At 35.5% G+C, this 12,177-nt stretch overlaps 1 protein-coding gene across 3 annotated transcripts in view; it reads left to right on the top strand.

The window, feature by feature from the left end:
* The window catches only part of RASA1 (RAS p21 protein activator 1), a 109,720-nt gene that overhangs the window by 37,801 nt on the left and 59,742 nt on the right, over positions 1–12,177 (top strand). The gene's annotated exons all lie outside the window — the stretch shown is intronic.

Here is a 12,177-nt window from a genome sequence, read left to right as displayed (position 1 = left end):
ACAGAAAAAATTGGATAGGATAAAGGAGGTATTAATAGTGCCAGAAAGGAGGGTGCAAATTTTAATTAGGGTAGTCAGAATAGGACTCATTGAGGAGATTTTGTACTTGTATACATTTGGATTATTCTTTTAAGTAGCTACATACTTTTCTATTGGATGTACATAGTTTATTTACTCAGATCTCTAGTTATTAATTTTTATCTAATCTTTTGGAATTGAAAACAACTACAGTGATGTTCCTTGTGTGTGTTATATGAGCACATGTGTGCACTTAAAATTTTGCTTTTATTTTGACATACTAAGTTTTTGTGCTGTCAAATCTCAATCTTTGTAGCTTTTTTTTTTTGGCTTTTAAGCATGGATTATCATATTAAGATTTATATGTAAACCTATAGTTTTTATAGTTTGATTTAAAAAATAATTATTTAATTTCTCCACTTATTTTGTGTATTTTGTTTGGAAATCTTTGCCTGATGACTTTCCAAACAGCTAATTGGTTGTGGCAGGACTATTAATGAATACTTTTTGTAATATGCCTCCCACTGCATTCAGTTTTTATGTGCCACAGGGTCATTTTCTGGAATTGATGTGTGTGAGGTGCTTGACAGATGTGCTGCTGGCTGGGTGATCTGGAGAGAAGGCTTTAGGGGGGGAAGAGGAAAGAGGCATATGTAATGTTTTGACTAGAGGAAAGGCTCAGATTGTTCACTATGGCAAGTCATGTCAAGGAACTTATTGACTTTGAAGGTCAATTAGATGATAATTGGCTGGCTTGAAGTTGATTTCTTTGAGCATAATTTAGAGTGATCTGTAAGACATTCCAAAATAATTGCTGAAATTATGTTAAAGGTAAGGAATCAAACCATCAAGTGGAAACTAAGGAATTTTTAAAGAATTCCATAAGCCTGTAATTCAACTAAAGAATAATTACTAATCTAAAGAGAATGGAATTATTCATCAAAATATTAGTAGAGAAAGATGTCAAAGCTAGGAAGTTAAAAAAAACTGAAACGTCAATAAAATAAAATAATGTTTGAATTAATAAAATATTTGGAAATAGGGTGCTTCATAACAGAGTTGATCTTATATAAAAACAATGACAACGGAAAATTCATAACTAATGGAGGCTGGGTGAGCTTGGCATAAAGAAATAGAAAGGGAAGAATTAAAATTTTGGTTATAATATTGGCAATGACTTTGTCTTCCATATTAAAGGTGACAGGCTTAGCTGAGATGCTTCAAGAAGTTGGAATAGCTTCCCTAGGACTCTTGTAGTCTGCTTTGACTAGGATATTGGCTTCGAACCCTGGGGTTCCTTGAGACCCTTTCGGAGGTCTGTAAAGGTTTTCATAATACTAAGTCATTATTTACCATTTCCATTTTGTTGACGTTTGCACTGATGGTGCAAAGCAATAGGAGGTAAAAACTTCTGGTACTTCAATATAAATTAATGCAGTGTCACCAAACTATATACTACTAGGCATTTTATTTATCACTGCCATACACTTGTAAAGAAAAAGAAAAAAGGCAGTTTCAATTAAGAATGTCTTTGATGGAGCAGTGAAAATTATTAATTTTATTAAGTTACAATTCTTGAGCATATGTCTTTTTAATATTTAGTGTGATGCAATGGAAAATTCACATAATGCTGCATCCCTAAGTACTTTGTCTTGAAAAGAAGTTGTGTGATTATTTGAGCTGAGAGCTGAACTGGCCCCTTCTTTTATGGCACACTATTTTACTATAAAGAATGATTGACAGACAAACCTTGGTTAGTCAAACTTGAGTATTTGGAAGAAACTTTTTTGGGAAAAGAACAAAGTGAGCCTCTTACTCTAAGGGAAATAACTGACAGTATTTGGTGCTTTCAAGCAAAATTTGAGCATACAAGTAAAAATTAGAATTTTGGAAACCTTGTTATCTGCAACTGTAAGTTTGAGAGCTTCCTATATACTTAATGTCTTTTCTGATGATATTTTTCTTTCTGGGCAAAGATTTCTTATGGCATTATTAAACTATTTAACATTTTTTCAAAATATAAGAACTAGTTGGATGAAATATTACATCCTATAAGCTTCATATACCTTATGAAGGTATACGAAGCTTCCATGAGCTGTGCTCATTTACAGACTGTATATAGTTTAACAGGTATTTTTGCAGCTTATTTTTTCCAAAGAGAAAAATCATTTGTGAGGAATTCTTTTCTTGTTCCAAGATAAAATTGCATGCTTATATTTAAATTCCTAATATATTTAAAAGAATAAATCTAATATTAAAAGGTATAATTAAAAAAATAATCCAGACTCTTGATCTGAGAAAAAATGTCAATTGATAAGCATCTCAAAAAAATTCAGGTCAGTATTTAAATATACCATTTATTTGAAATGCTACTAATCCATAAACTACAATATAGATATTTTTCACATGTGCAACTATAATAGCTAGAATTAGCAACGGACATGACATTTCACTAAAACAAAACAAAAATTAGAACTATTATGCTGAACTCTAGAACAAATCTGTGGTCACCTAGAAAGGATATATAATGTACACATGTGATGCTTTTTATTTCTTGAAGAACACCCCACCAAACCCAGGGTCAGATCACTTTTTTGAAGACAGTGCCACTTTTTCTTCAAGGTTACACTTACTACCTGAAAAGAGTTGTGACACCCATGTTATATTGATGCCTGTTGTTGGAGGTTCCTAAAACCACACTCAGTTTCGGTGATTTTCTAGAGGGACAAACAGAACTCGGCAGAGCTGTTACACTCACAGTAGCAGTTTATTATAGCCAAAGGACACATTAAAATCAGCTAAGAAAGAAAGTGCATAGGGCAGAGTCCAGGAGAGAATAGATGCAAGCTTCTAGTTGTCCTTTCCCAGTGAAGTCACACAGACAGTGCTTAATTCTCTCAGTAACAGTGTGGGACAACACATGTGAGGTATTGCCAATCAGGAAAGCTCACCTGAGCCTTGCGGTTTAAAATTTTTATTAAGGTGTAGTCATGTGGGCCTGGCGCCCCCTTGTGGCAGACCTTAGTTACTGCATCAGTTTGACTACAGGTGGACCAAATCCCCCACCATAAAATCATATTAGCATAAATGATCTGGCATGGCCCAAGGTTCTCAGTAAACAAAGAGACTCTTACTGGGCAGGATATTTTAAGGGCTTCGAGGTTATCTCCTAGGAGCTGGGCAAGGGGGAGATAGGCAGTTTAGACAACCCAAGCCTACCTTATTGTGTAGTGGTGATATAAAGAATGTGATATTTTGATATTATAAAACATGTTAACACTTGGGAGATCTTCATAACTCAGTGACCCAACATTGCCAAGTGGCTATTGCATAATGCTACAAAATACGCATGAATAAATGGTACACCAATGGATTTTAATAGCAGAGTGGAACATTTATAGGTGTGGTTAGATTGTACATTTTATTTAACTTTTAAGTAGCTTCATTGAGTAGCAGTTTTCGTAACCTATGAACCAAAACAATATACAGCAACTGATTGAATTCAGAAACAGATATGAGAATCCAGCTGTCTTCTATTCAGTGAGCTATGAAAGAGTATATAAAATTTAAGGCTACTCTTTTTTTTTTTTTTTTTTTTTGTGGTATGCGGGCCTCTCACTATTGTGGCCTCTCCTATTGCGGAGCACAGGCTCCAAACGCGCAGGCTCAGCGGCCACGGCTCATGGGTCCAGCCGCTCCGCTGCATATGGGATCCTCCCGGACCGGGGCACGAACCCGTGTCCCCTCCATTGGCAGGTGGACTCCCAACCACTGCGCCACCAGGGAAGCCCAAGGCTACTCTTTTCACTAAATGTTTTTTGGAAATTATAGTTATCTTATATAAGGAATATGTTTTCTATATTGACAATATTAACTCCACTATGTGTTAATTTAAAATTAATCGTAAACATTTAGAATGTACTCAGTTTTAATTTCTATTAATATTGATAGAAACTACCTACATAAACACATTTCTTGGGGGTCCAGTAATTTTTTAAATATGTGAAAGGACCTGGAGATCAAAAAACTGGTCTAGAGGTAATAGATGGGTGAGATGAACAGCTAAACTAAGGGAAGGGTAGGCTTGTAACTGGGATCTCAGAGATAAGTGCAACAGGGGTTTGAATGTTCTCATGAATCTTTAGTTCCATCTCTTTATCTGTTTGGCCCTGTCACCTTCATTCTTTCTTATTATAGACTGGGTCTTCCAAGTGGTGGAAAACCTAGCAAGTAAATAAACAAAAACCCTTTCTTTGACCTTACTTCCTGTAGCTTTTGCCTTCAGAAAAAGACTGACTGTCAGTTTCAGCGTGAAGAACTCTGCTTGGTTCAGATGCTCATCATGGAATGATAGATTTTGACTAGGCTGCATTCTTCAAAGAAAATGAAAGCTTCCTCAGAAGTGGGGGAGGAAGAGTATCCAGAGGGTGGTGTGAGTATGTTTTCCCCGAATGGGATGGGTGCTGAATAGGCAACAACCAAATCAATGTCTTTGAGTGTCAGCAATTTGTATAAATTGCCAATATTGTGAAAGTTCAGAGTAGGAGAGGTTGGGGGTATTGGGGTATTCAGGTGAGGGAACTAATATTTCTACTCAGTTTTTCTACTGAGAAAATAGATGTGACTACAAGGCATATACTAGATGATTTTTAGACTTGAAACATCACTTTGGGCAGAATGGTCTTTGGAAGATTCCTTTGAGGGGTTGGCATTTGGGCTCAGCCTGGAGTCACGGTGTCCCCTGGAGGGAAGAGTGATAAAAGATCTCTAGAATGCAGGTGGGAGGACAGTGCAGCTTGAGGAAATAGTTTGAATGAGAGAATGCAAGGCATTCTCTGTGTGGATTCCAGTAAGGGATTATGACTTGAGAATTTCAGCGTAGGCAGGAATTTTTGACAAATTTGTTTTTCTTGGCCTCCCACCTGTCAATGCCTACCATGCTGAAAGCATTGTGCCAAGGGCTAGAGTAGAGAATGTGAAGATGACTTAACGTGCCCAGTGTCCTCAAGTACTTTTCAATCTAATGGAAAAAAGAGATGTGAAAATGACTAACTATATTACAGTAAGATAAAATATCAAAAAAGAATATAAGAAATAAGCTGGTAGTACGATAGAAGAAGATTAATTATGCCCAGAGGTTCAAGGAGATAGCACGTGAGGTAGGCATTGAAGAATGACATGGATTTCCGTAGGCAGGCAATAAGGGCATTTCAAATGAAAAGACTAGCATGATCAAAGGGATAGAGGCTTCAAAAGTATGTGCTTGATGTGTTTAGGAAGTGACAAGTAGTCCTGTGAAGACTGGAAAAGTCATAAGAATTACTGAATGTCATGTCAAAAGTTCGGATTTTATTCTATAAGCAATGGGACCATTTCAGTTTTTGAGATGTGGTTTCAAGCATAGCTGTTTGGGGAGGTATTATTACAGATGTATAAGGAAATAGAAGAGCAGTGAAGCTAGAAGACCTAATGCAGGAATTACTACAGGACATGATGAGGAAGAATGTTGACAGTGAGAAGGGAAAAGACTAGATAGATAAAAGGGTATTGAGAATTTGGAATTGTTAAGGCTTTTTGACTAATTGGATATGAGGTAAACAGAATAGAGGAATAAGTCAGAGGTACTGATGAGAGGTTTCCACTAGGTTGAACCATATGTAATTGTTTTTTTGACCTTAAAAAACACAGCAGTATATAGTTTTACCTAATAGTTTGGGTGAGTGGATTGATGTGTGACATAAGTCAAGATGAGAAGCAGGAGAGAAAGAAGAGAAGGGATGTGGGAAAGAATGATGGGGAAGTCTTTTTTTTTTTTTTTTAACATCTTTATTGGAGTATAATCTTTGCACAGTTGTAGGACGGGTTGAACTAGAAAGAGAAAAAGAGGGCCTGAATGACAGTAATTGGTGAGGTTGGAGATGCAGTATGCAAGTTGGCAGTAGTGTTATGGGTAGAGAGATAGGAAGGAATCAGTGTTGCTTTTGAAGTTTTGAGTCTAAACACTAGGAAAGATGCTGGTGCCATTAACAGGATAGAGGAGTAAAGAGGAAGAGGGGTGTGTGTGTGTGTGTGTGTGTGTGTGTGTGTGTGTGTGCGCTCATGTGTGTGTTTGTAAGGATAGTTGCTGATATTTTAGATTTGGCTATAGTCATCTTAAGGTGAAGCTTCTTAGCAGGTACTTGGTAACTTAGGCCTGAAGCTTAGGAGGAAAGCCAGCTTTAGGGAGAACAATTTGGGAATTATCCTCATAGAGAAGTTATAATTTGAGCTGAAGAGATACTGATATTTCTATGAGTGAGAATAGAGAAATAGAAATTTCTGAGGGAAAAAAAAACATAGAAAATACCTTAATTTTAGGATGACTTTTGGCTAAATTGCATAATCTTTTCACCTTATTTAAAAAAATGTTACATAGGAAAAACATTTTGAGAAAGCATAGGGAGAAAACCTATGTCTAAAACAGTGCCTAAACATAGCAGGTGCTTAAAAAATATTTGTTGAATGAATAAATGCAATTTGTCTGGGATATAGGGAACATAGGAGAGAAAAATGGACTTACGGTGGAGAACTTTGAGTGCTGTGTTCTAATGCCTGCCCACTGCCCCCACCTTGGGTTATTGCTGGGAGCAAATGAGTGGATAGATCTGAGAATATTTTGAACTTTTAAAATGTTCTTTGAGATACATTTCTCTTTGAGGTACGGAAAGAAGTTCAGCAAGTAAGGTTATAAATCTAGTCTAATTCAGAAGGTTATATTCTTTCCATATTATCTGATAAGAATTAGGCTTGCAAAATATATTTTGAAAGTTTAAAGTATTCTCATATTCCCATATCTGTATATGAATTTTTTTTGGCCTTTGCTTGTCTTTACTTTTTCCCTCTGCCAGTGACATCTTTCTCACCTTCTCAGTCCCTTGCTTTCTCTGAATTAGTTGCTACTTAGCTTGTAGGTTTCCGTTTAGCCATCAGTTTTTTCAGGAAGTGTATACTAAAATGCTAAGACTGAAGTTTTTCCATATACCCCCGCATTCTAGTACTTGCTGTAACAGATTGCAGTTCCCTGATTTGTCTGTGTTCTCCATGAGACCTATGTCGTGGAGTTCTGTGGTATTAACTTGTTTTTCTACCATGTAGCCCAATGCTTGACACATAGTTTGTTGGAGATGGACGAAATAAAAGGCCATGCCAGACTAAAGTTTGCTTTTCAACTTCAGATTCAGTGTTTTAAAGGTATATCTTAAAATACAGGTTAAGAAATGTTATGGTTGCAGTAGGTAGCCACTGAATCACCATACCCTCCAAAGTTTTAGATTGAACATTGTGAAATTAAACAAAGCAAAACAAAAAAATCACAGTGTTTCTCTTTAAGTAGAAAAACTACCCTTCAAGATAGTTTACAACTATGTTGCAGTAATGCATTCATTGGACCAGATGGTCACAAGTCATTTCGTTGCCCTCTTTTCATGTACTTAGTTACTGATATGACCCTGTAATTGTTGAAGTTCTAAGAAAAGGTCAACTGTAAGAATTGGTAGTTTTTTTTGAGAAATGAAATTTCACTGATATAAGGGCTAGAGGCTGTGAGGTAGGAACTGATGTTAGCCTCGGGCTAGTAAGTATTGTGCTTTTTCTTTGGTTTTTTAAATAAATATGTTTGATTAGTGTATAACATTTTTCGGAGAGGGTGTGGCTCTTTCTACTCTTCATTATCTGTTTTCTAGGGTGATGGGAGTTAAGGTTAGTGAGAATGAGACTATCTTGGTCAAGTGTACTTCAATATAAACTTTTTTTAAGTCTTTACTGAATTTGTTACAATATTGCTTTTGTTTTATGTTTTGGTTTTTCGCCTGTGAGGCATATGGGATCTTAGCTCCCCTACCAAGCTTTGAACCCGCACCCCTGCATTGGAAGGCAAAGTCTTAACCACTGGACCATCAGGGAAGTCCAGCATAAACTTGTGATTGCATAAGCATTGTGTTGTTGGTCCCACCTTTAGTATATTAGTCTTTCAGTAAACTGAATTTTTGGGTGGATGGACATGTAACAGTGTTGTTTCTTTAAAAAATACTCCTTCTTTGGACCCTATAAATATGTTACCTGTGGCAAAAGGAAATACAATTTCCTTTCTTGAGCTAATTTGATCTGAGATATGTAACTAAATGCATAGACAAACACACACATACATACATACATACTTCTTATTTGCCTGGACACACAAATATACTCAAGATGTCAAACATACACATGAATATTTATTAAGTAATGCAGTGGTCTAAGGGGCACTACACCTCTTATGCTTAGTCCAGTGGTTGTTCAGGTGAATTTACTAGTGACCAAATTTTAGCCTGTCTGCATAACAACGTGGGGGAAAAAAAAGACAATAAAATCATTTACTATAAGGTATCTTTACTTTGCCTTCACTTTAAAAAGTCAGTTTATTTTTCTTGACCACCAGCTCAGACTGTATGACTGTGGGGACTATGTTAGTTAAAAAGAAATATGGAGAGCTTCCCTGGTGGTGCAGTGGTTGAGAGTCTGCCTGCCGATGCAGGGGACACGGGTTCGTGCCCCGGTCCGGGAAGATCCCACATGCTGCGGAGAGGCTGGGCCCATGAGCCATGGCCGCTGAGCCTGAACCTCCGGAGGCTGTGCTCTGCAATGGGAGAGGCCGCAGCAGTGAGAGGCCCAGGTACCGCAAAAAAAAAGAAATATGGAGGTTTCAGGAGATTTATAGTAGTTATAGCAAATGTTTTTAGTATATGTCTTAACCAGACTGAAATAACCAATTTAATTTCAGAAAGGACAGCATGTGTGAGAAAATATGATTAACATCTTTGAGAGTTACAGAAAAACTTTAAAAGTTCATGGTATGATCAGGCACACAGAGTTCCAGGTAATTCAGGTGACAAGAGATTGTTTGGCAATTAGATTTCTGCACTTAACGTTTCTCTCTGAGAACTTCGGTGCCTGTCAGTGACATAACTAGGAAGAAGAGCATAGTGGAAAGTAAAAGTGATCTGCTGGGAACTTCAATTTAGTTTCCTTTTTAGACAAAGGAAGCTTGTTGATGGTAGTGCTATTTTAATTGTTTTCTACTGTAGTAGACAGTTTCCATTTAGTATTGTCACGTTAGTTTTAAATAATTGTGTAGTTTGAGTTGTATCTGTCTATATTCACACCAGGTTGTTTTCTCATTGTATAGATTTCTATATTATTCTACCTGATTAGGAGAGACTAAAAAACACAAAAGCCCTCCCAAGGCCCCTTAAATATACTGCACCAATGTACAACATGTTTATAAAAACATTCATGTGATTCCAAATTTAAAAGTAAAATGATTTCCTGCAGCTTCTCCAACTTGTCTCTTTTCTTGTTGACTTACTTAATACGTAGTTTCATCTTGGATGTTTTATTTTATATAAACTGATTGTGTAGTGTCTAAGAAAATGAAATCAAGAGACTCCATATCTGTCTGTAAGATTTCGCAACCAAAAATTGCAAAACTAGCTGAGAAAAATGTATTTACTTCTTAAATTTCCTGCGGTTTCTTTTCCCAATCTTCCTTGAAAGAGAGAGAGAACAAGAGAGAGGGATAGTTTACTTTTAAATAGAACATTAGATATTTTATTATTAGTTTAGGCAAATTTAAGTCACAGTATCTCAAATGCATATTGTCTTTGCCATTCCTCCAAAGAATATATCCACATTGGGGAAAGAGTGGGGCTATTTGAGGGTTTCCTTTTAGAATTGCCAGAAGTGGAAGAATTTCTAGTTTGTGAATACTTTGGAGCTTCCAATGTCAATTAATATGTATGATCTGTTACTGTTCAAAAAAGGCGCTTTGGAAAAAGAAATTTCCTCTTAAAAATCAATGTTTTAGCAGAAATGAAGATTTGTTTCTCCCGTTCTCTTCCCAAAATTAGATGCAGTGTAAACAGGACTGGAAGGTAGGAAGATAACAGAGGCTTAGGTGATCTAATCATCCATTATGCAACAGTATAAAATTTGATATTTTCATTGATGAAGCTGAATTAGCCCCATAGTCTGTGTATACTGTATATAATTTATATGTATATAATTTTATATGTATTAGTTCATTTATAATAATATCATGCAGCCTTCTATGAACCAGGTACTGTTATTATGTGCCTTTTTTAGATGAGGAAACTCAGGCTAAGAAATTAAGAAATTTGCCTATATTTGTACAGCCAAGTGGCAGAGCTAGGATTCAAACACAAGCAGTGACTCTGGAGTCTTTACTCTTAACCATTATACTATACAGCCTATATAGTGCTTTTTCAGTTTTGTTTTTCTTTGAAGGAGTTTAGGACAAATATTTAATGTGTTCTAAGGCTGAGATGGAGATTATGTTCCTTTTTTTTTACAAGTGATAGTAATGAGGTACAAAGTATAGAGACTTGACCATAATTATGGAGGTTTCTGATAAGTCCTAGTCTCACCAGTCAGCTTAATCTCTTCTGAAGACGTTTAGGAGGTATCAGTGCAGCCATCCTATCTGTGCAGATATTTAAAATATTCTTGTTAGTATGATTCACCTTGATAATTTGAAGTGAACAATAAAGATAATTCAAGAAATTCTAAGTTTTGATTAAGACCATTCAGTTTTTTCCTAGAACAGCTGGAGACTTGTAACAATGGAATGTTTTGAGGATCACGCTCAACTACATATGTGCTCATAAGCCTATTATTGGATAACTTAATTTCAGTTTATAGTCATAATCAAGAATTGACATGTTTTACCTAATGTGTTCAAAACTTAAGAGTTTTGGGCATAAAAGGAATTACTAATAATCAGGAAACAAAGTTGTTTATTAAGATTTATGTCTCTGTCTTGAACTGAATACCTGTTTTAATGCCAGAATCTTATAGAAAGTACATAGATGTAAAAACTGAAAATCACAAATATATAAAAGTCTTTAGTCAGGTATTTATTATAAATTAGTTGTTGTGTAATGCCTCATGCACCTTTGTGTATCATCTTATGGTGAGTTCACAAGATGAATGAGATTAAAAAATCTTTTAATCTTGACATTTTGCTTAAAACACACCAGAAATTTAACAAGTATCAAGTATACAAAAATAGGTACTTTGTTTAAAATTGTCCTTAATTTTGTCTTTGTTCAATGTGTAAATCTGCTCTGTGGGTTAGCTCCACTACTTAAGGTAATAAGGAATGTACCAGCTTCACATTCCAAGGTTGTCCCATATATTTTCACAGTTAAATAAATTTCTAGCCTAGAATTTCAAAATATTGTCCTGATCATCTACCATTAAATTTTAGCTCTTCAAGGAACTTTTAATGATCATTGGTCCAAGCTTTTCCTATTAGAATTAAAAAAAAAAAAAACTACAAACAGCTCTTAAAAGCTAAATTTGCTTGTCAGTAGCCTCAAAGACAGTGGTTGAACTAGACTAGAATTTTAGAGGAATGCAATGTTTATTGTTCTTTCCTTTCTTCCTCTAATACTAATGGTTTACAATTATGTTTTTTTCTATTGAGTTATACTGAAGCTTCATGATTGTTTTTCATCATTTATTTTATTTCTGTCTTATACACAAACTGTCAAATAAATGGGTTGGGTTTTAGAAGAAAATTAACAATAATTCTTCGGGGAAGTTCTAAGTTTTTTTTTTTTTTAAATAAACTAAGGAGTCAATGTAAGCTTTCATTACAGCAATCTTACAAAAATAGTCATAGTTCTATTATAGTCTTGACTGTCAACTTATGGCTAGATATTTAAGTATATCAATGTAATATGAATGTTTATTATTTTCCTCTGAATGTTTCAAGTTAGACAAGTACCAAAGGAAAGTGTAAAAATATTTCATAACAATTGCTTTGTAGATTTGTTACCATGACCATATGAAAATTCCAGTCTGTTTCTAAGTGTGCTTCTGTTTATATCAATCCATGTGGCTTTTATAGGCGTAGATTGGTAGTATGGATAATGCTAGAATTGTAGCCATGGTATAGCCAGTCATTTAAGCAAATCATCTAGTAGTCTGGTAGGTAGAAGATAGTTAAATTGAGAGCAGGAAAGTTAAAGGGACAAAGGTATTATTTATTGATTTGGTCAAAAAGTTCGTTTGGGTTTTTCTGTAAGATGTTATGGGAAAACCAAACGAACTTTTTGGCCA

The sequence above is a fragment of the Phocoena sinus genome, chromosome 3, assembly GCF_008692025.1.
Source record: "Phocoena sinus isolate mPhoSin1 chromosome 3, mPhoSin1.pri, whole genome shotgun sequence".
Lineage (NCBI taxonomy): Eukaryota > Metazoa > Chordata > Mammalia > Artiodactyla > Phocoenidae > Phocoena > Phocoena sinus.
The sequence above is the reverse complement of the archived record's forward strand: the minus strand, read 5'-3'. Positions and strand labels throughout refer to the sequence as shown.